The following is a 25,662-nucleotide window of genomic DNA, read 5'->3' on the forward strand; positions in this document are numbered from 1 at the left end:
TTTTAGTCTTAGACAAAACGGGGAGTATTCTTGTAACAGGGTGGTCCCCAGGAAAGGGGGAGGTTCCCTGCCCCACCCAAGGGAGGGTGGAGCTGAGCAGGAAGAGAAGCTGCAGAAGAGACTGAGGAAGGAAGCAGGATGGAGCCAGGAGACCTGGAGGAGGTGCATGGAGCCTAGAGACATGTGAAGAAACTGCGCTTGTCTTTTGGTCGTGGACTGGGTGACACAGATGTGGGTGAGACCCGTGGGGAGGTGACCATGGCAGCTTTTATCTTGATGTTGATTTTGCTCTTTTCCTTCCGGGCTTGTCCAGTTGTTTGTGACCCTTTTCTGTGGGTCCCCACTGGAAGATGTTTTAGACTTGTGGTAGACTTTGGGGCCTTGTTCTGGGCCGATCCCATATGGATGGACTTTTACCCACGAGGGGATGGGTAACTTTGGGTGCTTCATTTAGAAACTAGACTCTTTGCCTTACCTGTATTGTTTCCTAGTTTAATTAAAGTTCCTTCCCATTAAAGTCTCCTATGTTTTGTGTTGATGCGGCGGATGGCAGAACCCATGTAGAATAGGCAGGTTTGCAGGGTTTGGGCTGACCCTCTCCCTGTCCTATAACAGATTTGGCGCCCAACGTGATTTAGGACAGAGCCATCCGTGGTTAGTCAGCCCCATGGGGAAATTGGGCTTCCCTGTGGCGCTGGCTACCATAAGCGCAAATGTGATTTTTGGTTTCTCCGGTGTGTTTGTTTCATATGTCAATTTGCTGTTGAAAAACTGGCTTGGGCTTTGTGAAGATCTGTGTGTCTGTATGTAATTTGTTTGTAGTGACTTGCTAAGACATTTGATTTTGTGGAAATTGTTCTGTGCCGGTTTTACTCAAAAGATTAGGCAGTACATTGGACCATGTGGCCAGATCAAAGATGGCGTCTGAGGCCACTTGGAACTTTTTTTTTCTTTCTTTTTGTAATCTCTGCTGTCTCATTAGCATTTCTAAAGGCAATAATGGTTCTTCAGTGGTATGTTGCTTTGTCTTTGGCTACTTCCTGCTCTCTGCCTGATGGATTTTGCAAGCCAATTGTGGAGCAGAGGTGTTTTAATTAGCAAATGTATGCCTGGGTGTTAAGGAAAGAGTAGCCTTATCAGTAACTGGTAATCGCTGGTATCCTTGATGGATTCTTGGAGATAACTTGAATTTTTGCAAAGTCTGGATCAGAAAAATTAACAAGATTTTGTCTGAGTCTTGAAGGATTTGCTATTGTGAATTTTGTCTACACAATTTGTTTTGGGCATGTTTGCCATTTTGAATACTGGATTTGTCCAATTGCTGGTGCAAGACAAGATTCTAAGTTTCTGCTTCCTACTGAGGAAGGTCTGTTGTGGAAAGCACTCTTTAGGGTGCATCATGTAACTGTACCAGGTTTTCATACCTGTGTTGTTGTTGCCCCTCCCTAGTGTGGGGGAGGTGTAATCTGTGCTTAGATGTTTAATCTGCTTTTTCAGCTTCTGTCCCAGAGTGGCTAACAGAAGTAAGGAGATGACTCCTTTTAATTGAAAGTTAATTACTGATAATTTGATTTTGCTTTTTCAGGTTCTATTCCAGGAAACCCAAGGAGTGCCTGCTTGGTGGCTAACAAGAGATGACTCCTTTTGCTTAAAAGTTAACTGTTATTTTTATTCTTTCAGCTGCTGTACAGAATACCCCAGGATTGACTTCTAACAAAAAGTCTTCAACACTGAAAACCCTAATGTGATAAACAAGGTCGTGTAACTCTTGTGATTAATAAAACTTTTCCTTCCTATTTCCAAAGTCTTAGGTTTGCAGGATGACAACCGGAAATTTTTCTGCCAGCAACACTCCACATTTTTTTTTGGACTTTGACATTTTTTTTCTGAGCCTATGGAGTAAAACTGCAGTTACATAACATTCTACGTGGCATAACTAAAAAAAAAAAAAACTGTCTTTGTCTATATGTTGTATGTCTGTATGTCCTTGTGTCTAACTGTCTTGACCTCCAGTGATTGACAAATTGGTATACATGGTGCCCATAGACATTGAAAAAAAAAAAAAAAAAGAGTCTCCAGTTATGTTAAAAACAAAAAAGTTATGGTTTGATTGTCAACATTGTGCTACTGAACTAAGCCGGTGCCTTCATAGAGATTGAATATTGTTGTTTCTGTTACTTTTCTGATATTTATGGCAAAGCTTCCCAGAAATCTAAATTCAAGTACAAATTTGGTGGCCTGTCATTTGACTGATGCAAGGAAATTTTGTGGAACCTCAGTAGAGCTCCTGAGACACTCCACGAAGTTTCTCCTTTTCCTCCTGGGAAGGCATTACATGAATTTGTTCTATTTGGCTTTTACCTAATGGAGTAAAACTGGAAGGGAAGCATTGTCACTTGGGAAAATGGTAAAACTTTGGTATGTCCAATATGTTAACAGTAGTATCGGGTATGTATGTAAATTGTCAGTGGTGATTGTCACCTTGTAATATTGTATAATTCAATTGTTTCACATCTACAGAAATTGTTTCTGGAAATATAGGGAGAAAAGGTCTCAATAGATTCCTATTGATGGAACTGTTGAGAGAAAAAAACTTTCCTACAAAGGACTGAATAGACCTGGAAATACACCTGACATTTACAAGTTTTCTTTGACATAATACTGGAACTTTTTTTTATGCATTCTGTCCTGAATCCACGAAATTTTTGTTTTGTTTTGTTTTGTTTTGACTAACCAGGATCTGCAGAAAGGTTGTAATTTTTTTCCAGCAAAGCTAACTTGTCACATTTTCTCTCCCCTTGATACCAACACAGCATACAAATAGTGGTAGTAATTTTTGCTACTTATTTCAGAGTCTGTTTTTGCATAACTTCCATAGGGATTTTGTCTGTTTTAACGAAAATTGGACGTGAGTTTGATTGTGTGGCTTTGTGTGGAGTTCTTCCAGAAAGTTGAAAAAGAGCTGAACCAAGAAGAGGAGAACCTGTTTGCCTTGTTTGTAGGGTTCCAGAGACCTCCAAAGAAGGTGGGGAAGCTTGCCTCCATTGGCAGGACTGGACAACCCGGCCAACGAAAAAGCCCTGGTACCCTCGAGAAGAGGAAAGCCCAGGTGGAGTCTGATGAGACCAACTTTATACCTGAAGCATACATCGACTGGATGCCACCGGTTCGCTCTGATCCTGTGTGGAGTATTTCAACAAAGCCAGCTAAAAATTGCTGTTAGTTATTTCTACCCTGTGATTTTATGCAAAAATAGGAAAAATGGTTTAAAAGTAGATTTAGTTTGCAAACTTTTGCTTTGCTGTTAAAAGTTTGGGATCAAGGTTGAGAAAATTTGTGTTTTTGCATAAGTTGAACCATTTTAACATTTTTTCCCTGTGATTTTGATATATTTTCTGTCTTGTTTTAGCTAACGCTCCAATTTTTTTTTTCTTTTGGCTTGGATAATGGACTATTTTCAAGTAATGAAAAACTGTCATACTGGACATTCATGGACAATGCTGCTGACTAATTGTTGCTTCTCTTACACACATTGTAACCCTAAAAAAAGACTGTCTCCTAAGACTATACCCTAACATTTGTGCCACCATAGATATGGTGGAATAAAAATTAAAAGGGGGGATTGTAACAGGGTGGTCCCCAGGAAAGGGGGAGGTTCCCTGCCCCACCCAAGGGAGGGTGGAGCTGAGCAGGAAGAGAAGCTGCAGAAGAGACTGAGGAAGGAAGCAGGATGGAGCCAGGAGACCTGGAGGAGGTGCATGGAGCCTAGAGACATGTGAAGAAACTGCGCTTGTCTTTTGGTCGTGGACTGGGTGACACAGATGTGGGTGAGACCCGTGGGGAGGTGACCATGGCAGCTTTTATCTTGATGTTGATTTTGCTCTTTTCCTTCCGGGCTTGTCCAGTTGTTTGTGACCCTTTTCTGTGGGTCCCCACTGGAAGATGTTTTAGACTTGTGGTAGACTTTGGGGCCTTGTTCTGGGCCGATCCCATATGGATGGACTTTTACCCACGAGGGGATGGGTAACTTTGGGTGCTTCATTTAGAAACTAGACTCTTTGCCTTACCTGTATTGTTTCCTAGTTTAATTAAAGTTCCTTCCCATTAAAGTCTCCTATGTTTTGTGTTGATGCGGCGGATGGCAGAACCCATGTAGAATAGGCAGGTTTGCAGGGTTTGGGCTGACCCTCTCCCTGTCCTATAACATTCTTGCTTTTGATTGGAGAAAGGCGTGTGCAGGTATAAGGAAAGATTCCCCATAGGGCCTTGTTACTTAGCAAGATACACAGTCTTGAGCTGGATTTCTGAGCATGCCTCCCTGCTGTAAGGACCCACGTGATGGCCTGAAAGGTCGATCTCCTACATTGGAGTTGAGAGAGGTGGATTCTCTGATGCCAGCTCTGCTTTCAATTCTCAGAGTGCCTTAGTCAAGTCTCATTCCAACTTCAGTCATCTTTGAGCCTCTTGTTAGCCACTCAAAATGTGGCAGAATCCAATTCTAGGCTTCAGAAAAGGACATGGAAAAGGATGGAAGGGAAAGGGATAGTTTCCCTCTGGAAATTGTAATTTTCTTGTAAGCAGTTTCATGAGCATTCCTTCCCCTGTATGGTGGAAACAACTCTGAAATCCAAATTTACCCCTTCAGTTATGGGAATTACACCTTCACAAGCTGTTGAAAGAATCAAAAGACCAAGGAATTGACAATGTCTGGAACTAAAGTCTCAAAATCAAAATACAGTTTACTTGACCAACATGGAAGTTGGGGCTGCTAACCCCCACCCATTCAGTCAAAAATTAACTACAAATAGCTTGCTGTTATCTGGAAATCTTACAGATAACGTAAACAGTCTACAAATGTTGCCCAAGAAGCCAGGTCTTGCTGCCTGTACCTACAGAAAGTCAAGGAGCAGAAACAGGAATTGAATCTATAAGCACTTTTATTTTTCAGATCCCTGGTCATTGATCTGAGAGAATGGCAGGTATTGCACCCTGAGAAACCATTCTGACATGGCCACTGGTCTGAGAAAACAGTAGGCATGGCACCCTGAAGAGACTATTCTGCCATCTCATCTCTAGTAGACTTTTTATAGTGAGTTGAACAAAAGCAGTCAAAAGTGAGTTTATTAGAACATCCCATCACAATTGATGTTCCTGAAATTCCCAGAACTTGTTACCAGCTTCCCAGTTATCTTGATCCTGATACATCTCATAGTGTCAATGTCCAGCACGCCTTCTGACATCATCAAGGCAGGATTCTCAGTTTAAAGCAAGAGTTTTAGCTTAAAGAAAACATCACTTTGGTTGGGAAAACTGGTAACTCTCTCCTGAGGGGAGAAATCCTGTATTGTAAAAAACTAAAAGAGGATGGCCCAGAGCAAGGCCCCAAAGCCTGCCATGAGTCTAAAGCACCTTCCAGTGGGGACCCACAGCAAAGGGTCAGAAACAATCAGACAAGCCCAGAAGGAAAAGAGCAAAATCAACATCAAGATAAAAGCTGCCATTGTCACCTCCCCACGGGTCTCACCCACATCTGTGTCACCCAGTCCACGACCAAAGTGTTATAGGACAGGGAGAGGGGCAGCCCAAACCCCGCAAACCTGCCTATTCTAAATGGGTTCTGCCATCCACCGCATCAACACAAAACATAGGAGACTTTAATGGGAAGGAACTTTAATAAAACTAGGAAACAATAGAGGTGAGGCAAAGAGTCTAGTTTCTAAATGAAGCACCCAAAGTTACCCATCCCCTCGTGGGTAAAACTTCATCCATATGGGGTCGGCCCAGAGCAAGGCCCCAAAGCCTGCCACAAGTCTAAAACATTTTCCAGTGGGGACCCACAGAAAAGGGTCACAAACAACCGGACAAGCCCGGAAGGAAAAGAGCAAAATCAACATCCAGATAAAAGCTGCCATTGTCACCTCCCCACGGGTCTCACCCACATCTGTGTCACCCCGTCCACGATTGTAACAGGGTGGTCCCCAGGAAAGGGGGAGGTTCCCTGCCCCACCCAAGGGAGGGTGGAGCTGAGCAGGAAGAGGAGAAGCTGAAGAAGAGACTGAGGAAGGAAGCAGGATGGAGCCAAGAGACCTGGAGGAGGCGCATGGAGCCTAGAGACACGTGAAGAAACTGCGCTTGTCTTTTGGTCGTAGACTGGGTGACACAGATGTGGGTGAGGTGACAATGGCAGTTTTTATCTTGATGTTTTTGCTCTTTTCCTTCCGGGCTTGTCTGGTTATTTCTGATCCTTTGCTGTGGGTCCCCACTGGAAGATGCTTTAGACTTGTGGCAGGCTTTGGGGCTTTGCTCTGGGCCAATCCCATTTGGATGGACTTTTACCCACGAGGGGACGGGTAACTTTGGGTGCTTCATTTAGAAACTAGACTCTTTGCCTTACCTGTATTGTTTCCTAGTTTTATTAAAGTTCCTTTCCATTAAAGTCTCCTATGTTTTGTGTTGATGCGGCGGATGGCAGAACCCATTTAGAATAGGCAGGTTTGTGGGGGTTTGGGCTGACCCTCTCCCTGTCCTATAACAGATTTGGCGTCCAACGTGATTTAGGACAGAGCCATCCGTGGTTAGTCAGCCCCATGGGAAATTGGGCTTCCCTATGGCACTGGCTACCATAAGCGCAAATGTGATTTTTGGTTTCTCCAGTGTGTTTGTTTCATATGCCGATTTGCTGTTTAAAAACTGGCTTGGACTTTGTGAAGATCTGTGTGTCTGTATGTAATTTGTTTGTAGTGACTTTCTAAGACATTTCATTTTGTGGAAATTGTTCTGTGCCAGTTTTACTCAAAAGATTAGGCAGTACATTGGACCATGTGTTTGTGGGGGTTTGGGCTGACCCTCTCCCTGTCCTATAACACGACCACAAGACAAGCGCAGTTTCTTCACGTGTCTCTAGGCTCCATGCGCCTCCTCCAGGTCTCCTGGCTCCATCCTGCTTCCTTCCTCCTCAGTCTCTTCTTCTGCTTCTCCTCTTCCTGCTCAGCTCCACCCTTCCTTGGGTAGGGCAGGGAAGCTGGAACCTCCCCCTTTCCTGGGGACCACCCTGTTACAAAAGGACAAGCGCAGTTTCTTCACATGTCTCTAGGTTCCATGCGCCTCCTCCAGGTCTCCTGGCTCCATCCTGCTTCCTTCCTCAGTCTCTTCTGCAGCTTCTCCTCTTCCTGCTCAGCTCCACCCTCCCTTGGGAGGGGCAGGGAACCTCCCCCTTTCCTGGGGACCACCCTGTTACAAGGTGACCACAGTTGGCACTGCTTGAGGCAGCACTGGAGGCAGTGTTGATCAGCAGCCGGAGCTCATGGGAGGCATCTCTGGAGAGGCAGGCAGTGCAGAAGGCAGGAACCAAAGATTGGCCCCCAAGTGGGTCTGCTGCCCTGGCTTTAAAAGTTTTCAGTGTTGCTGCACCTCCCCCTGTGTTACCGAACGCCGGCCTCAGTTTCCCTCAGCCAATAAAAGGAAACTAAGTTTGAGGAAAAGGAAAGCGGTTTTATTTGTCGACAAATGAGGAGGGAGGCAGACTCATGTCCGAAAAACCACCGTCCTGCTCTTTGGCAGTGGGCAGGGGTATTTATACAGGGGGAGATGGGTAGGCATCCGCGAAGGGGAGGGGGAAGGGGTCTGCACAGAGACAAGTGGGCGCCAGCTCAACAGGGAGATGGATGGGTGTCAGCTCATTCATCTTAAGGGAAGGGGAAGGTGTCAAGGCACAGAGACGGTGATCGCCAACTTGGAAGGGTCTACAGGGAAACCGGTGGGCGCCAGCTTTATTTTTTTCTTCCCAAGGGGAGGGGAAGCTGCAACAAATGGGAAAGACAAGTCATCAATCCTGTTAATGCTAGATAAGGGGAATTGCAAAAAATGGGGGAAAGACAAACTTGTTAACTGTATCATAATCCCCACTCTCAGTTATGACCTTCCATTTCTATGGGAAAAGGGGCGTCGTATCATCTGGCTGCTTCCTGCTGAACAGGGTCGTCGTGGTGGGGGGTTTACTATGGAAGGCCTGCACTTATTGGTGCCATAGTTCCCGACATAATGTTAAGGTCTTGGTGCTGGTGTGGCAGCGACAAGATATACAACACAGCGTAGTCCTAAATGTAAGAGGGATTACTTTTTTCTTCCTCAAGATGATGACATTAAGGCTATAGCCCTCACTGGAGAGGACCAGAAAATAATATAGTTACGGAAACATAATTTTTCTCTACCCTCATCCCAATTCTGTAAAATAGTAAACCAAATCTAATTTTAACAATTTTCCCTATATTTGCATAAACTTATAGGGCAGAGTAAACAAGTAGAGTGTTGTTGGCTTTGTTGAAAATTCCACAGGCCTTAGCGTGAGCTTTTTAACATCCAGTCCATGCCGGCTTTATCAAAGTCACAGTCTCACCAATCTTCACCTGAGATTTCCTCTTCTCAAGGTTCCCAGGACTTTTTCCAGGGTTTTCCTCAGTCCTGTCCATGGAGGCAGCTTCCTCATTTTTCATGGAGGTCTCTGGAACCCAGTAAGCAAGGTGACAGGATCTTCTTGGCTCGCTCTTCTCAGCTCAGCACGGTTTATTCCCAGAAGAATTTCAATCAAAGCCTTTTAACAAAACATGTTTAATTTACCAGGTTAAGGAGAAATAAATAAAATTCCCTATTGAGATTATGCAAAGATAGACATTGTCCTGAGAAGTACAAATATTGCTTATAAATTTTTGGGATGAGACAAGAGAAAAGCAAATGCTTCAGTTTGTTCATAAAAAGATGCAAATTGTCATTGTTAAGATCATAGCCCAGCTTAAAGACAAGGTTTCTGGAGACCCAAAAAACCAAAACATTAAAAACTAATTTTTTTTTAAAGTCATGAAATATTATTCAAATCTTCCTCAGTGTACTTTCCATATATTAAGTCTCCATCTTCTGTTGGTAATTTTCATAAATCAAATTTTTATAGGCTCAGTAGGTCTTTTCAGTTCCAAAACATATCTATATTGTCAGTCTCTTTTTGTGAGTTTTTTTTTTTAAAGACAAAGCTCAGCAAATAAACTTTAGAAAGAACAAAAACTCGAAAATGACCATACCTAAAATCATGGCTTAAGGTAAAAGACAAGGATGTTTGCTCAGTTTTGTGACAAACATACACATACATATTTCAGTATAATCAGAACCATCCAATAATATTATACCAGAACATACTAGGTTTTAAAAATCGCATATATTTTAGAACACTTTAATCAATTTTATATATGCTGAAAAGGTATAACTTTTTTCCTCAATGACAATTTTTATGAAGTTTTAACATTTCTAGATTGGTCCAATGTGTTTTAGCATTTTGCTATAAGGAAAATAATTTATTAAGAGTCCTAAGATGCATCAAATAATTTTACTTGATTCAAAAAAGAACTTTACCATTTTTGAAATTTGACTCCAAGAAAAGTTTCTTCACAGGCTTAATAATATATACAGATTTTTATAAAACAACACTAAGGTACCCAGAGTGATAACTAGAGGTTTTTAAAAGTAGATATATTTTCACAGTGCTCAACAATGCTGACAGGACTATATTTTTCAGTTTACCAAGTCCAAGGGTAAAAGAGAACCAAGATTTCAGATTACCTAAACAGTTTTTAATTTGTCATCAAGAACTAGTAAAAGCAGTTTAAGAATACTTGAGCCTTTACTGAAGATGGAAAAGAAATTAAATTTTGGTTTTACGTAAGTACACCACTGATAATAAATTTGAATATTCCTAAAGCAAGTCATTCTAGCACATAGCATTTTACTAAGATACCTCTCTCAGATCTGCAAAGCTTTAACACCTTTTTTTTTTCAAGATAGCTATTTTGTTTTGACACTAAATTTTTCAGACCTTTAGCATATTTTTTTACATACATATCTTAACACAATCTCGCTTTATTTGCATTTAGAGTTACAACATTTTAGTTTTTAATTTTTAGATTGTAAGACTGTTATAGAAGACTTTTGTCTTTATTTATGCCCACAGGCCCAGAGATCTTTTTCCAAAGTTCAAGCCCCAGCAATTAGGCAATAGAGCATCCATTGCCCCAGCAGAGGCACATTCGCACTTTAAAGCAAGCAGGGAGTACTGAAGCTGGAGACTCCCAAGAGGTCATCTGGGGCACACAAGTCAGGCGCCTGGCCAGAGAAAGTCCATCAGTCACTCCCTGAAACTTTTAGTCCACTCAGGCCTTGTCCCAACAAAACTTCAGCTAATTAACAGGCAAGCCTCACATTTTTTACTTTAAGACATTGTTAGAGCTGTTATGCTATTATTCCTTTGTACTGGATAACTCATACATAAACACATGTTTTATTTTTTCCTGGATGATAACAATAAAGTTTTGTTTTCCTACTATAAGAAGCAAAAATACACCAAAAGCTCATCAAGCAGTCAACAAACTTTCGTTATTAAACTTAGTAAATCCTTAGTTTTATAGGAAAAATATACCACCATTTAAATAATGATAAGAAGAACAGAGATACCAACTGTAGCTCTAGTTTTTCTTAGGATACGAAGTTCAAATTGCAGAGTTATAAATGAAACAAATTTATATACCAGAGGTTTTTCTTTTTTTTTTTTCCTTGGCTAGGACAAGGGAAGGAAAAATCAATTAAGCTGCTTACCTGGGGAACAAAGGTATTTCTTTCAAGGTAAATAAATAGCGGGCCAGTCTTTTTAGAAGAGAATTTTATCAAAAAGAAGTCCAGCTATAAACAAAATCACACTTATCTCTGTTAACATAGACCAGGTCAATATTTTTTCTTTTTTTCTTTTTTTTTGACCACTCCAAATTTTTTAAAACACATTTAACATACAATAAAACTTTTAACTCCCAACATTATAAATCTAAGACATATGTGCTTTAATTAAACCATTACATTTTGAACTAGTTTTTGCTTACCAAAAATTTTAGATGGCGATCTCAAAATTTGGGTTCTTTTCTATTAGAATTTATATAGGCGCCATTTAAAATGATTTTTAACACAGTAACCCTTCAGAGACAGAAAAACACAAAGGCAAAGACATAGACACAGAGATCTCTTTCATTTAGAATTTTGGCCATTTGCACTAATTTTTAGAGATAGTTATTTTACCAATATTTCTGACAACACTGACAACAATTATTAATTTGCTTTTTAATATCTTTTCTAACTAACTCCTTCAGATAAGAAAACATTTCTCAAGTTATATTTGTAAGAATACCTCTTAGGTCCTAAAGAAAGTGGGGCATAAAATTCCCTATCAGTTTTCTAAGGCCACATATTCCTTTAAATTCCTAGAAGAGATATTGGATGGGTAGACAGTTTCACCAAAACTATATCCCTTTCAATACAAAGATAGACTAATTCCTAAAACAACTTAAGTTTTCAAGTTAAGTTGATATAGCCATCTAAGTTCTGTTGTGTTTTTTTTTTTTTTGGTTTTTGTTTTTGTTTTTAATCAAGGAGGTTTCCAATAAGAGAGATGGAAGTTAAAGTCCTTACATGTTCTAATAAGCATCCCATTTTAATCACTTTAAAACCTCTAGAACCCAAGATTGGAACCATTTTTAAAGACAAGCATAGGAAACTCAAATTGCTTCACGGAGTCCTAGTTTCTGTTTGACCTCATGGATGAGGCCTGGTCCTAAGAAAGATAGAACATGGGCCATGAGATATACATGGGCCACGAGAAGGACAGCAGAAGAGGCAAATTAAGATCTTAACTTGGCAGCTTATTTGTTCTTAGATTCTTACTAGAAATTTGATAAGGAATATTATTTACAGAAACCTACTATGTAGTTTGATTAGTAAATTGATTATTTTAAGAGACTTAGATTTTCAAGGAAACCTAAAATTTTATGGTCAATAAGTTTAGAAATTTTCCAACCAACTAGCAAGCTTCCTTTATAGCTAACTAGAAATGTTATAGGACAGGGAAAGGGACAGCCCAAACCCCCGCAAACCTGCCTATTCTAAATGGGTTCTGCCATCCGCCGCATCAACACAAAACATAGGAGACTTTAATGGGAAGGAACTTTAATTAAACTAGAAAACAATACAGGTAAGGCAAAGAGTCTAGTTTCTAAATGAAGCACCCAAAGTTACCCATCCCCTCGTGGGTAAAACTCCATCCATATGGGGTCGGCCCAGAGCAAGGCCCCAAAGCCTGCCACAAGTCTAAAACATCTTCCAGTGGGGACCCACAGAAAAGGGTCACAAACAACCGGACAAGCCCGGAAGGAAAAGAGCAAAATCAACATCAAGATAAAAGCTGCCATTGTCACCTCCCCACGAGTCTCACCCACATCTGTGTCACCCAGTCCACGACCAAAAGACAAGCGCAGTTTCTTCACATGTCTCTAGGCTCCATGTGCCTACTCCAGGTCTCCTTGCTCCATTCTGCTTCCTTCCTCAGTCTCTTCTGCAGCTTCTCCTCTTCCTGCTCAGCTCCACCCTCCCTTGGGTGGGGCAGGGAACCTCCCCCTTTCCTGGGGACCACCCTGTTACAGAAAGTCCAAAGTAATCTTGATAAAACCATCTGAGCCTGATCCCAGAAGTCTCAGCACGTGATCAGAAAAAGCCTGCAAATTTAGAGGAAGAAAACACCTCCTTAAAGTGGAGAACACTCTCTTCAGCTTACTTTACATCCAATTATTACAGTGACTGGTAAATACTGAGTTAGGTATCTGACTAAAACATAAAAAGCAGAAAAAATACCAAATTTTTAAATTATCCAAGACCTGATTCCAGATACTTGCTTGAATTCCTTACACAGGCACAAAGATCAGATTCACAAATCTATTTGCATAAAATGGGGAAAAGGTAAGGTAAGACAAGAATAGAAAAACTGAAAAAGAGGTGTCCACAAGACCAAAAACCTGGCTCACAAAATGCCAAGAGCTGGAGGCCTGGGTAGAAGGGATTAGCATAGCCATTGACACAGCTATGGAAACCAAGATCCTCAGTCTCCAATGCCTAGATTACAAAGCATAACACCCAAGCAGGTATAAAGATATGGAGATTGGGCCTATTGCAGAATTGGGCCTATTGTAGAATCTCTGGTCACTTTCAGATTCTACATAATTATCCAGAATCAGCAACTAACCCGAAAGGCTCACAAGGGGCGAATCCCTCCCAAACAGAAGACAACTATATCCGTTCAATCTCTGCACAGGCTCTGGAGAGCACTCCGTCTGCCCACCTGTGCCTAAGTAGCTTCCTCTTTTCACCAACCCTCTCCCTCTGCAGGGCAGCAGCCTCCCTGCCTGCCCATGACCTGTCTCTCTGGGGCCTCTCCTCACTGACCTCCCTCAGCGGAGGTCACTCTCCTCAAAGCCACCCACCTGCAACCACGCAGGCCTCTCTCAGCAAACCTGTCCCTCCTGGGGCAGCTGTTCCTGCCAGCTTGTGTCTCCTTTACTTTCCTTGTCCCCTTTCCCTAATAAACCTGCCCTTTCAATATAACTAATGTCTCTGTCTCGTGGAGAAACTGGCCTGGGAAGCTTGCTGCAGGTCCCTGAAACAGGAGCTCTGGCAACACCTTTCCCATAGTGAACCCAAAGACCCCGCACTCCAGACCCACTAACTCCAAAAACAACATCAAGTAGAAGTCCTGGTCCAAGCCCAGTTTTCTCTCTGGAACAATTACAGTCCTTCCAGCCATCTGCCAATGTCCTAGAAGAGTCAGAATAATCTTAGGTTGCCTAAAGCCAAAGCATCTGGACTGACACTGAATGTCAGGGTAAGATTTTAGCAGAGCATAGATAAAAGGAGCTCACAGGTGAGCCAGCCAAAGTGGAAAAGGAGAGTATATTGCCTGGCTCTTGTGCTAAAAAAAAAAATCAGTCTGTTCCCCACAATCAGTTTTTCCTGGGCTCCTGCAGGGAAACCGTGATAGGGGTTGCTTCTTAGACATAGGTTTGTAGCTACAGGTCGACCACTTAGTTAATATTTTCCCCAAGGGGCTTTTAGATGGAACAAATACGGCACCTCTCATAAGTTTAACTAAATCCCTGGCTTCCAAAAACAAACGGGAAACTCCAAATACCAAATAGATATCAAGTGACAAAAACACCAAATGTTTCCCAATTCCCACTCAACCGGGCCTAACACACCAAAGAGCGCTCCAAATTGAGGGAGACTCATAGACTCCCTCCCAAATGAGGAGACCTGAACTCCCTCCGCGAGGGGACTCAGATTCCTCCCGAATGTGTGAAGGCCAAGGTCTTGGCGTGCACGCCAGGGGAACTTACACCAAACGCCAGGGGACCGCGGTTTTCCATCCAGTTTCCATCTCCTCAAAGGTAAATCCAGGGTGCAGAGAAGAGCTGTGCCTCTCCCGAGGAGGACTTGGGAAGTTCCCCGGAGGAAAAAGAACTCCGGCAGCTGCTGGGACTCTCCCTCATCCTCCTGGAGAGAGGGCGCTCCCTCTCAGCAGGAGGGTCAGGATGCCACCCTGGATGCCCAGGCCCCTCTCTGACAGCACAGACCAGCATAGATAGGTGAGCCCTGGTGCGCAGCAGCAGGCAACAGCTCCGTCAGTTGGAAGTCAGAGTTGGGGTTGGGAGAGCCAAAGTGGCATCCACCTCCTGGCTGGCTCGCCAAAATTGTTACCGAACGCCGGCCTCAGTTTCCCTCAGCCAATAAAAGGAAACTAAGTTTGAGGAAAAGGAAAGCGGTTTTATTTGTCGACAAATGAGGAGGGAGGCAGACTCATGTCCGAAAAACCACCGTCCTGCTCTTTGGCAGTGGGCAGGGGTATTTATACAGGGGGAGATGGGTAGGCATCCGCGAAGGGGAGGGGGAAGGGGTCTGCACAGAGACAAGTGGGCGCCAGCTCAACAGGGAGATGGATGGGTGTCAGCTCATTCATCTTAAGGGAAGGGGAAGGTGTCAAGGCACAGAGACGGTGATCGCCAACTTGTTTTCCTTAGGGCGAGGGGGAAGGGTCTACAGGGAAACCGGTGGGCGCCAGCTTTTTTTTTTTCTTCCCAAGGGGAGGGGAAGCTGCAACAAATGGGAAAGACAAGTCATCAATCCTGTTAATGCTAGATAAGGGGAATTGCAAAAAATGGGGGAAAGACAAACTTGTTAACTGTATCACCTGCAGTGACCTTTAGGGCTAACCGGCCCTAGGTCCGGCTGGGCAACCAGCGCGCAGGGGAAGAACAGCAAAACCCTACCTGCTGCACCTCCCCCCGCAGTGATCTTTAGGAATGGCTTTCGCCACGGTCCCTAGATCCGGCTGGGCAACCAGCGCGCGAGGGGGGGAGGGGGGAGAACAGCCTGAAGCAGAGGAAGTGCAGCGGAAGTTCCCTGAAAAGGCAGAAGCTTATCAAAAGATAACGACCACCAAGAACCACTACAAGAATGCTAAAAATCTTATCCCGTCTTTCTAGAACTACTTTAATCCCTTATTTGTCTTTCTAAACTTCCTTCCTTCTTCTATAATGGTCATTGCTTGTTATGTAGATCACCTCCCTGATGGTGATAGACTGAGCCCATGAGCAAGCTAATTTCATTGATATTCATTCCTGTGCTTTTGGAAAACATATATATACTGGTCACAAACTTAAAGAAAATTACACTCAGATTTTCACTCTTGAAGTGTGTCTGTTTGTCATTTCTTTCGCCGACGCCCTGACCACCCTGCACGCTTCTCTCAACCCTGAGGTGGCCTCATCGTCTACTGTCTACTGCTGTACTGGTCCGCGGCACAGTGTCCCTCCACTGCTCCCTTGCTCCCAACAGTCCCCACTCAGGAAGGGGTTTGAGGCTTCATCTCCTAAGGGCAAGCGCTTGGAAGAACCGCTTTGCAGGGGTGGTCCAGGAGCCAGGGTTGGTGCCACTTGGCCAACAGAGCTCGTTTGGCTATGTACAAGCAGGGGACAGTAGAGCCAGGTGAAGCCACAGATGCTACCCAGCAGGGTGGGAGGTAGGAGATGAGCTGCAGCAAGCCAGGCCACAAGGTGGATGCTCAGTTCCACCACACCTCAATCCAGTTCCTGACAGCACCACTGAATCCAAACTACAGTGTGTCTCGGGTCCCAGTGCTCTTCTTATAACTTCCCCACTTTCACTTTCTGTCACCATTTCTGTGGCAATAAAGGTCAGCTGTCTAGATACCAGGCTGCAACCACAAAAGACAGTTTAGAGGGTTGGTGAAAAGCTGCAATCACAGAATTCAAATGTGTTCTAAGCCTGCTGAATGGACCACTTATCCAAGACCTGATGGAGGCCTGGGCTCAGAGTAGCAGTGAGGGAGGCAGCACAGGAGGCCCAAGCAGTACATGTGCTGTCTCTGGATGAGATCAGAGTCATCCAAAACACCAAAGAGTACTCAGAGCACCCACTGTTGTCCTGAGACCTGGACTCAAGTCTGCTCCTCAAACCCTCCATGGAACATAAACAAGAGAGACTCTACCATCTGCCAGAGCCATGGCAGCTTCTCATGCTCCAACACTCACTGTTTCAGTCTTCTACATGAGCCCCATCGTCCCAGTCCATTGGCACCATCTGCCTGGGATCTCAGCAGTATGGGGTCTTTTCCAGCTAATTGTTTTTTCCTGAAACAATTTCAGTAAATGCCAAAGCTCTGTGTGTCAAAGTTCTGACTAGACTCCACCACCAGCACAGCACTGACAGTCAGTGTTAGTTATTTCTATTCTGTATATCCAATGGGCCAGACCATTTCTCCTACAGTAGGACTTGGTAAGCTCTACTCTGCCAGGTCTTGAGTAAGACCTGATCACTATTACCTAAAAGTGATTCATCTGGAGGCCAAGACGTCCTAGAGAGTACAAAGTTATTAATTACACCTAAAATCTCCTGGATATCTTTTGTGTACAGTTGATCCTTCATTCTTATTTTATGCTTAGTGTGGTGTTCAAAATTGAAGTCTGGGGCCTCCTTGGTGGTGCAAGGTGTTAGGACACAACCTGTGAAGTTGTCCGCAGCCACTGCAGCATGAGTTCCATCACCAGCCAGGGAGCTACCCACATGGCATGGCAGACCTCTCCTGACTCACCTGCTGCTCCTCTCAGCAGTGTGTTTCAATCGATCTGCCTGTTCTGCTCCCCACTCTGTCTCTGGCGAATTCTCTCACCCTCCATACCTCCGGCTTGTACCCCAGCTCTTATATGGATAAATAAATAAATCTTTTTTAAAAATTAAAAAAAATTGAAGTCTGGAATGGTCTTCCAAAGACAATTTCAAAGGGACTTACACATAGACCACTTCTAGGAGACACTCATGTCCAAAGGAGGGTGATAGACAATACCTAATCCTGATGCAAATGGGCTTCTTGACATTGATTTGCCAGGGTCTTTTTCAGGGTATGGCTCATTTTGTTAAAACTAACAGTAGATTACCATCTGTAGGCAATATGTCACTTCCAAGTAATCTTTAAGTCAGTACTTACATTATGAATGACTTCTGAGACAAATGCAGGTCCATTATCAGTATGAATATATTTTCGCAACCCAAAGCAAAGAATTGTTTCTTTCAGCCAATGTTTGGCAAACTTTTAAGACTTCTCTGTCCTGGGGGAGGAATGCTTCCACTGATCCTGAGAAGGTATCTACAAAAATCAGCAGATGCTTATAGTTGCCAGTGGTTCTGGGCTTTGGAGTGAAGTTCACTTGCCAGTCTTCAAATGGGCACTTGCCCCAATATTGAATCCCAGTAGTTTTAGAGTATAATTCAGTCTTGGGGTTATTCTTGGCATGTAATGACAATCTTAGTTGATTCATTGAGCCACTGTTCAAACAGAAGACCTTTGAATATGGACACAAAGACCCCAGCAAGTCATCTCTCCACTGTGGGCTCCCTCCTGTACATGTTTCACCACCAGGTAGACTAGGGCCTCTGGGCGTAGTGTTATACGGTGTATGTTATATGCTGTTGTACTAATGAAGTCAAAACTTGAAGTGGCACAGACACAGTGATGGCTGTAACTAGTGTCACTATTTCTGCTTCATGCAGGATGTCACAAGTGGCAGCTACAGCCAGCTAACACGGTGGTCATCCTTAGTGGTATGGTCCAGATGTTTAGACAGGTATACAATGGGCTACACTTCTGGTCCTAATGATTGGATTAGCAGTCCCAGCCAAACTCCCAGTATTTCCTCCACATTGAGTTTGAAAGCCCTGAAGCTGGTATTTCAATCAACCTTCTCTATTTCATCAAAGGCTCATTGGCACTTAGGAGTCCAAACAAAGGTTTGGAGTCCAGAGCTTCGAGAGCTTCAAAAAGTTTTGCTATGACCCAAAATTGGGTTTCCAAGTTCTACATAACCCAGCTTTCCTCAAAAATCCATAAAATTGCTTTTGATTGCTGGGGACATGAGTTAAATCACCTGTTGTCTCCCAGTTGTGCAGCTTCATTTGCCTTTCTTAACTTAAAATCCCAAGTATGTTACTTTTTCCTTGCAAATCTTTGCCTTTTGGGATGACAACTTGTGGCCATACTCTGCTAAGTGTTTCAAAAACAACATAGTATTCCCCAGACAAGATTGATAGTTAGGGCTGGCAATTCATAGTTCATCACTTACTGTACAAGGACACCCTATTTTAGTTGAATTTTTCTGATATTCCTATTATTTCCCCTAAAACAGCCAGAGAATTCTGCAGAAGCACAGCCCAGCGGTATTGTAGAATGCTCTTGAACTCAGGGTGCTACAATTAGCAGGCAAAAAGCTGCTGATACTGAGCATCTACTGGAATGCTGGAAAAAACCATCCTTTAAATACATTATAGAGAACAAGCCAAAACTCCCAGGTATGACATTTAGCAAGGTATGAGGATTTGGTGTAGTTGGATGTATGTCCTGGACAATTTCATCAATGACTCTCAAGTGGTACTCATTTGTGTGGGGTTGATTTAATGGTAAATTCCCAAGTGTTGGCAGTGGGGAGTGGGGTGCGGGGAGGGGACAACATGGCCAAATAAGGCCAGATTGGAGAAACTTCTGTAATACTGGCCGCATTTCCCTCAAGGTCTTGTTTTTTTAGTGGCTACTGCTTTCTCCTTGGGGTTCTTCTTCCTTCCAACAATTTTATTTTTACTGAGTCTGCATTTTTGGCATGTCCTGGAGTCCCATCAGCCCAAACCATTTTATTTACCTTCCATAGATTTCTAGAAACAGCACTTCACCTTTCAGTGGAGCACCTGAGTGAGAGCCATGTGGCATTGCAAGGCATGTTCTAGGAGTACATGTAAGTGCAGCCTCTGATCTTGGGGTGAGAAAATAATCTGTGCCTTCAGTTTGCTAAGGAGATCATGTCCAAGGGGGGAAATTGAACATTCTTCCATGTGGAATACTATACCAGAGGTTTGTATTACCAAATTGGCATTCCAGAGTTTGTAGGAAAGCTTTTTGTTGTGGCCTTCCCTTAACCCTAGTGATTGGTACCAATCTCTTGGTGACCCAAGCTAATTTAGAATTTAGAACCAAATGGACACTCCAGTCCACCAAAAAGTCAACCAAGAGATCTCCCCACATTAAGGGTTACCTGGGCCTCCAAGAGGTTTATCATAATGGGTTTTTTCAGTTTGGGGGCCCTTGGCCCCCACTATTCCTCATCTGGACCCTCATTCTGGACTACCAATTGCCTTCACTCCTCCCTCTTTGTTTCTTCATTCCTTTCACTTTACCCGTATTCTACCCTGAAATGCTTGCCCAAATCCTCATTCTATAATGGCATCTGCTTCCTTTTCTTTCTTTCCACATTATCACCCCTTCTCCCTGTTCTTGCTCCCAGCCTGGGATACCTGTCATTCCAATGTCTTTATCCTTATACTATCCACACTGATTCTTCCTTAAAGGTTTTCTTCTCCTGCTTTTTCTCCATGTTCCTTCTCCCTTCTGTCTAAATAAACCTTATTGTGTCTTCTCTCCCTGCAAATACCATTGCAAGCCTAGATCTCCTTTCTTCTCTTGCATTATAAGCCCTAAAAGCTATATCCACTAATAGGGAAGGACTCATCTCTACAGCACCTTCTACTTTGGTTAATTTCCTTCTTACCCAGGGTACTCTGCTTAGGAATGTTATGTTAATCATTTTCTGGACTATCAAGATTCACATCTGTGTAGGAACTAAAAGTTTGGACAATCTTTTCAAGAAATTCAGAGGAATCATCATTGGCCTATTTGCTCCAGTATCTTTCGAAAACATTTTTTTCTTAGAAATTTTCGTCCTCAGTCATACTAATAAATACCTCTTGTGATGTTCTAACCTTTCCATTCCCCTATCATTGGGGTTCCAGTTAGGGTTTACCTTTGGAATGGCTTCTTTTGGTTCTGGAGTTTCTAGATCCTCCTGGTAGAAATGATGAACCTCTTCACTACCTTCCCTAAAAACTATTCCTTGTCATTGGACATTAATAATGCATTTAATATGGATTGTATATCTTCCCAAGTAGTGCAATGGAAGATTAAAAAAAAAAGAGCCAAGATCCTGCCAGTACAAAGACACAGAATTTTTCTAATTAGGTAGCTTCCTGGTGGAAAAGAAACTGTATGAACAATAATATCCAGCAGGCTGGCCCTATTTGTTCAATCCACCTATAGGAAATTGGTGAAAAGGGAACTGTCCTACCCCAGGGTTGCTCCTGTGGTCAAATTAGGTGCCCTGGTTGGTACAAGAAGGAGAAATCATTCCAGTCCTATTCAGGGGGAGAGAGAAGGCAAGGCCGATACAGCCTTCCCAGAAGGGATGCTGCCCTCTCAGAAGGGATTCTCCCCTGATGGATTCAAGATCACCAGTAAATATTGGTCACCCTCTCTCTGTGCCTCCTTGCTACAACTATCAGGGTGAGGGGAAGGTTGATCCCCTTTGCTTTGTGTCATCCAATGGCCCTCTGCCTATTCTAAATCTAATTTATGGAAGGCAGCCAGAATTTGTTCTTGCAGACTCTCAATTAAAGTAAAAGCTCAACAACCCTGGAATCAAAAAGGAAACTATAGAAAATACACACACACACACACACACACCCAAAACCCTCCAGAAGTAAAAATCCTAAATTAGAGTCTGTAAAACCAGGCACAAATGAATACCTACAGAATATTAAAAACAAAAATGAACTTGGATACACCAGACCTTATCAGATCCACAAAACCAAAACCTAGAACAAAACAGAAGGAAGAGGAGGAGAAAGAGAAGCAGAAGAAGTAGAGCCTCCTAAACTGAGGGCTGAACCCAAGTCTAACTCATAAATAACCCTAAATTAGAGACTAAAAAATCCTGCTATGTGTCCAACAGTTGCAGTGTACTTCCAGTGGTCGGCACAAGTTGCGGAGCCTTGGGATGTTCCTGGTCAGCCACAGGGCTTTGGTCCCTCACTGAGTACCAGGCTGAAATCCGGCAAATGTGGGCGAGTGTCACAGAAGATGGGTCCTCACCTGCACACTTACAATCTCAGGACACACCTAAACACCAAGGGTAACAAAAAAAAAACAGGATTTATTTACAGGGAAGAAATTGGGGGTGGGGGAGGAGAGAGAGATTCTAAGGAAGCAAGTCTTACCCCAGATAGTGTCCATATAGCAAAGTTCCAACTAAAAGTTGCTCACAAACAATGGTGTTGTCCCTGCAATGAAAGCCTGCAGCAAAAGCGATGAATCAGGAAATCAGGACATAATTTATGGCAGCAGGAGGTGATCACAGCAGCTCAAATCCAGGCAGGCAGCCCCAGAGACGACAGCAGCGTATGAAGAGATGAGTAGGAGATCAGAAGCAGGAACCCAAGTTTGTCCCCTGAATAAATGTCTGAGTGAGTCTGCTGCTCCGGCTCTTAAGTTTTTAGCATTCCCCCCACTCCTCCCCTTGCTCCCAATAACCCCTGCTCAGAAAAGGGGTCAAAGGTCTATTCTGTGAGTAGGCACCTGGCAGCACCACTTGGCAAGGAGGTTAGGGTTCTAGAACCAGGCATGTTTGGAGTGGGGAGGGGGCACAAAGGAACAGGCAGCAAGCCAGGCTGCAGGTGCATATGAGGCTTTGCCGCACACAAATCAAATTCCTGCCAGCACCACAGAGCCAGGAGTGGCAGCATGGCTTGGGCTGCTGCCTGCTCTTCTTACACTGGGTGTAAGAGGTCAACACTGATGGTGGGAAGGCTGCAGAGCCCTGGGTTCTGGACTTAATCCTGGGTTTATTGTGCTTGGTGAGCTGGGGCAAGCTGTCAGCCTGTTAAGATTCTCGGTTTCCCCATGTACGAAAGGAAGGGATTGAATTAAGGCCATTTCACTATGTCACAGAAGCCAGGTCTCCAAGTCTTACTCTTCTTCCTGTTCTGAACCACTAGGGGGCCCTGCCAGTGAAGAAACAAGTACATTCTAAGCTGCTCACCCTAGTTGTGAGACCCACAACTCACTAGGACAAACCATATTTGTCCCACCAAGTTGCTTGTAATACTGAAAACTGTGACTCACCTGAAAGTCCACTTTTAGTGGATGATGAATCACTGGACATCAGCACCATGGTGCAGCACACAGTCACTTTAACTCTCACATGGAAGGATGTGGAGACTATACAGTGAAGTGAAAGAAATAGTCACAGAATACTATAAAATGATATGACATTATTTATGTGAACAACCAAAACAGCAAACAAAAGTCCAAACTAAGAATTTCTTAATAACTATGGAGGGAAAGAACTTTTCACCAGTAAATGAAAAACCAAAAGCCATAAAGGAGAAGAGTGCAAAATTTAGCTGTCTGAAAATGAAAACAAAAATAATAAAAATTAAAATGTATGCTTGGCAAAAACCATTAGCAAAGTCAAAAGATAAATGACTAGGAAATCTAAAACCAACTTTCAACACATATTAAGAACCAAGAGCTGGAGAGGGCGGAGCAACATGGCGGCGAGGAGACGCTGCGAGTAAGATCTCCCATTAAAAAAAGTTAATAGGGAGGAAAAGCAGCAGGTCCCAGTGAGAACTGGGACACGGAAGATAAACGGACGACTCCAGCAAACTACCCGAAGAAGAAAGTGGCCATAAAAGAGGACCAGAAGGGAGGAAAGCGCAGAACCCTGCTCCCCTCCCCCACCCACAGAGGCGGCACTCTCCGACCAGCAGAGAGGAGGAAAACAACAAACTAAAACAACCAACAAGAACAAACTACGCAGCAAGCGGGACTGTGAGTGGAAAGGAACTGGAGCTGTGGAGAACTGGAGCTGTGGAGAACCCTGCAGGATTTGCCCGGCAGTGAGCGAACGGCTCCAGGCGCCATTAGAGAACAAAGAGACTCTGGAGACCCGCACACAGCCCTGGGCCCGCCGGTAAGCTTGCGCGGAAAAGTGGCACGCTTGAAAAGCAAACGCGGATGGCGGCTGCCCAGGTCCTCGCGCCTGTGACCTAGGCTTGTGGGGAGACGCGCGGGGGCCCTCACTGAGGTGAAAGCCCCTCACTGAGTAATCAGGAACCAGGTACCCAGGCACGGGAGCGGGGTGCAAAAGACTCCATCTTTGCGGACACTGAACTGGGCTACAGCCCGTGTCCTGGACCTGAGGGCTTTGGAACTGAGACCCGGGGCATGAAATTCAGGGCGTGGGTTCTCCACGATGGTGGGGCACAAGGCAGACACAGCACCCCAAAGCCGTTGAGGTTTACCCTACCATTCCCGCTCTGTTCCCTGTCCCACAGGGTGGAAAAAATCAGCTCCCCAAGGGCTCCAGGAGAGATCTCTGGCGCCACCTAGGGACTTGAAACCAGCAGAGGCTCCTGGAGAACCCAGTGGCCAGCTGGGAAGTTAGCCCACACCAGGCCCCTTCCGACCAGTAGTCTGAGCCCACAGGGGGAGCGGGCACCCACAGCCAGGGCAGACCGGGCACGCAGAAGAGTGTGTCCAAGACGGACGCGCAGGGAGTGCGCCCCCCATCGCCATTTTAGAACAGGGACATTTCTTCAGTAAAGACTGCCTGCAGAAGGCTTCCTCAGGAGCCAGAGGTGAGCGGGGAAGCTCGCCCACGCCAGGCCCCTTCTGGCCTGCAGTCCAAGCCCAGAGGGGGAGCGGGAACCAACCGCTGGGGCAGACCAAGCACACAGGGGAGTGTGTCCCCACATAGGCATTTTAGAACAGGGACCTTTCTTCAGTAAAGACCCCTTGAAATAGACAGATGGCCCCTGGAGGAGCCAGAGGGGAGCGGAGAAGCTCACCCAAGATGCCGGCCAGTCCCAGCAACACAGTGTCCCAATGCATACGACAAATTAGAAAACAGACAGCAGGGAGTAGAAGAACCACACGCAACCTAACAACTCCTCAGGAAAAAAGCGCACCACAAAAAGAAAACCACCCCCCAGATTGCAACGACAGTAACTTGGAAGAACTTCTGAGCCTTCCAGAAAGAGAATTTAAAATTGCCATGATTAAAAAAATGACAGAACTCATAAAGGAAAACAATGATCTGAAAAAGGAAATTGAGTCCCTAAAGAGGGAAGCAAAAGAAACGCAGGAGATCAAAGAATTAATGGAGGAACTAAAGAACTCTGGGAAAAGCAATGAAAGCAGAATAGATGAAATGGAAGAACGAATAAGTACTCTTGAAGACACAGAGCGAGACGGGAGAGGGACAGAACTGCACAACAGCGGTTCCTTATTTCTCAGAATTCAGCGTATTTCTGGCACACCTTCTCAGTGAGGTTCTGCGTTATCAAACTGTCCTTTTCTCACGCTGTCGCTGGCACAAGAAAGACCACCCTGGTCTGTGCTGCGCGGGCCGCCCCCCGGCCCGGCTGGCCCGTCGTGGAGCCCGGGCCGGTCTCCCCGCCGCGCCCCTCGAGTTCTCTCGTCTCAGCTTTCCTCGCCTTCCTCTCTCAGAGATTTTTGACAAGTCCAGTCACCTTTCAGCCATACGACTTGTCGACAGAACCACATGCAAAGCCCAATCTATCTCCGCAGCTGCAGCTGTGGAGATTTCACACACACAGCACTCTCTCTCACACACACACCCCAAAGGTTATAACCATCCCTCCCTTTGTGGGAGTTCCAAGGTTCCCTACCAAAACCAAAATGAGACCCTCAAGGTCTCCCTGAGAGGTGACCAGCCTCTCCTTCTGCCTCTCTGGGTAGGCCACATGGCAGCCAGGGTCCCGGGACCTCACCTGATCCGACATCGGCACCAAGTCCTGGCCTCACTCAGCCCTTTGGAAGCCAGGCCTGGAAGGCATCGTGGGGGCTGGGCAGGAGCAACCAAGCAAGAGATCCTGAAAGTCCTCAGCGGAGCTCCTGGCTCTCCTTGCCCTCCCCCACCACGCATCCTCCTAAGCCCATGGCTCAAGGGGCCAACGCGCTTGTTGTTCCCGGCCCACGCACCAAAATGTTGTAGAAATAAATTCTACTTTTTACCCAGGCAGAGGAAGAACAAGCGGTACTTCAGGAATGGTGAGGGCAGGAAAAAGTTTAATTACATGTGCATGAGGCCCCAGACCTGGGGAGCCCCGTCAGCTTTAAACTGAGCACCAGTTTAAAGACCAAGAGCACCTCTTATACACAACTGTGTCCATGGATAACATGGATAACATGCTACATGGATAACATCGTTTTCCAGCAGGCACAACCATTTGCGGCAAAGTCCCCAGACAAGGCAGCAAGGCAAGGGGGGAAAGATGCAGGCATTCGGGAATGGCCTTGGAGAGACAAACCAGCTTGGCTGGCTGCCCGACCTT

The 25,662-nt window shown here is 44.6% G+C and overlaps 1 long non-coding RNA gene across 2 annotated transcripts; it reads right to left on the reverse strand.

The window, feature by feature from the left end:
- Window positions 1-20,434: 20,434 nt before the first annotated feature.
- LOC119254717 (uncharacterized) lies at window positions 20,435-25,224 on the reverse strand. 2 transcript variants are annotated; one of them, XR_008553519.1, is made up of 4 exons: window positions 25,099-25,224; window positions 22,424-22,519; window positions 21,520-21,595; window positions 20,435-21,421 (listed from the first exon to the last, which is right to left on the reverse strand). It is a non-coding gene; the product is annotated as an uncharacterized LOC119254717 (long non-coding RNA). The 2 variants fall into 2 exon arrangements; XR_005127326.2 differs by having other exon boundaries at window positions 21,520-21,749.
- Between the last annotated feature and the right edge of the window lie 438 nt (window positions 25,225-25,662).

This window comes from Talpa occidentalis, unplaced genomic scaffold, assembly GCF_014898055.3.
Source record: "Talpa occidentalis isolate TD23 unplaced genomic scaffold, MPIMG_talOcc4v2.1 talOcc4.3, whole genome shotgun sequence".
Lineage (NCBI taxonomy): Eukaryota > Metazoa > Chordata > Mammalia > Eulipotyphla > Talpidae > Talpa > Talpa occidentalis.